We start from the raw sequence: 2,082 nt of genomic DNA, 5'->3' as shown, positions 1-2,082 counted from the left end.
GAGACTCCCAGATATCCAACATCAAACTCTTTTCCCCTTTCCCAGAAATGATCTCTTTACATGTTCATGTTATATTTGCTGCAGCTGATGTACAGATTTTGAAACAAAGCTATCAAACATGGTTCCATTTTGGTTTGCATCATTGTTTATATTTTAGACTGCACAAATTTCTAATTTTTTAGTTTCCTTATGTTTTACATTATGGTTTACATTTTAGTTTATAGACTTACACACTTTAGATGTAAGTTGACATGCCCATTATTGCATGATCTTGTAGAGTACTTCCATTGACCCCCGTTGCCCTGCTTCCATCCATGCTATAGTTCTCTCCCCCTCCCCTCAGGGCACACCATGACAATCAATCTTCACTACTTGAGGAACCAGATTTACAGATACTGCAACAATGCTGAGGGTTTGACATACTAGGCTGCCCTAACTAATTGGGAGCCAGCCATTCTCTTGAAGGACACAATTCCCTCTATTTGGGAATATCAGGTCTCCCCAGAAGGTGGGTACACCTTCACACTCATTGTATGGGTCTCCATCCAATGATATAACACACTATGACCCAATGAGCACTCACACACTCCCTAAAAGCTTGCCCCTGTACCAGGTGCTCCCCTACTAAGAACCTTAAAAACGTGATCCTTTCTTATTATATTTTCTACAGAGTTTTCTCAACACTATAGTTTCAACCATATATCTGACATTCTCCCATACTCAACAGTTCCCCCCAGCCCTTCCCCCAATTCCTTGGGTCAGCTGACCCATTCTCCCAACCCTTGCCCCCTCAAGCTCTCAAAGTCCCATTCAAAGTTATCCCTATGACCCCATCTTATCATTTCCCTATAAAAATACTTACATCCAGCTTATCATAGACATCACTCATGTAGGCATCACCCGCAACCTTCCTCTCCCCCCCCCAAATTCCTTTAAACCTATCTTACAGTCTTTAGCTCTCTGAGACAGTTCAGTTTGCTTGTTTCATATCAGAGAGGTCACGTAGTATTTGTCCTTCAATGCCTGGCTTACTTCATTCAATGTAAGGTCCTCAAGATTCATCCATGTTATCACATGTGTTTGTACTGTATTCCTTCTTATAGCTGAGTAGTATTCCATAGTATGTATATACCACATTTTATTTATCCATTCATCCATTGATGGGCATTTGGGTTGATTCCAACTTTTGGCAATAGTGAATAATGTTGATATGAACATTGGTGTGCCTATATCAGTTTGTGTCCTTATTTTCAGGAATTGCTGGGTCATATGACAAATCTATAGCTAACTTTTTGAGAAACCACTAAACAGTCCTCCAGAATGGTTGGATCCTTCTGCATTCTCACCAGCAGTAGGTGAGTGCTCCCATTCCTCCACATTCTCTCCAGCACTTATAGACTTCTGTTTGTTTTTGTTTTTTTTTTTTTTTTGATTGCTGCCAGTCTGACGGGTGTAAAATGGTATCTCATTGTAGTTTTGATTTGCACTTCCATAATAGCTAGTGATGTTGAGCATTTTTTCATGTGCTTTTTAGCCATTTGTATTTCTTCTTTTGAGAAGCATCTGTTCAAATCTTTTCCCCATTTTTTAAATGGGTTTTGTCTTTTTATTTTCAAGATATAGGAGTTCTTTATATATGCAGAATTTAAGTCTTCTATCAGATATATGGTTACCAAATATTTTCTCCCATCGGGTAGCCTTTCTTTTCACTTTCATGACAAACTCTTTGAGGTGCAGAAGGCTTTAATTTTGAGGAAGACCCATTTATGTATTTTTTCTTTTGCTGCTCATGCTTTGGGTGTGAAGTTCATGAAGCCATTTCCTATTACAGGGTCCTATAGGTGCTTCCCTACATTGTTTTCCAAGGTCTTTATGGTCTTGGCTCTTACATTTAGGTCTTTGATCCATCTTGAGTTGATTTTTGTATAAGGTGTGAGATGGTAATCCTCTTTCCTTCTTTTGCATATGGATATCCAATTCTCTAGGCACCATTTGTTGACAAGGCCATTCTCTCCCAGTTGTTGAGTGGGCTTGGTGGCCTTGTCAAATATAAGATGAGTGTATATGTGAGGATCTATATCA

The sequence above is a fragment of the Dasypus novemcinctus genome, chromosome 23 (assembly GCF_030445035.2).
Source record: "Dasypus novemcinctus isolate mDasNov1 chromosome 23, mDasNov1.1.hap2, whole genome shotgun sequence".
NCBI lineage: Eukaryota > Metazoa > Chordata > Mammalia > Cingulata > Dasypodidae > Dasypus > Dasypus novemcinctus.
Note: the sequence above shows the minus strand (reverse complement) of the source record.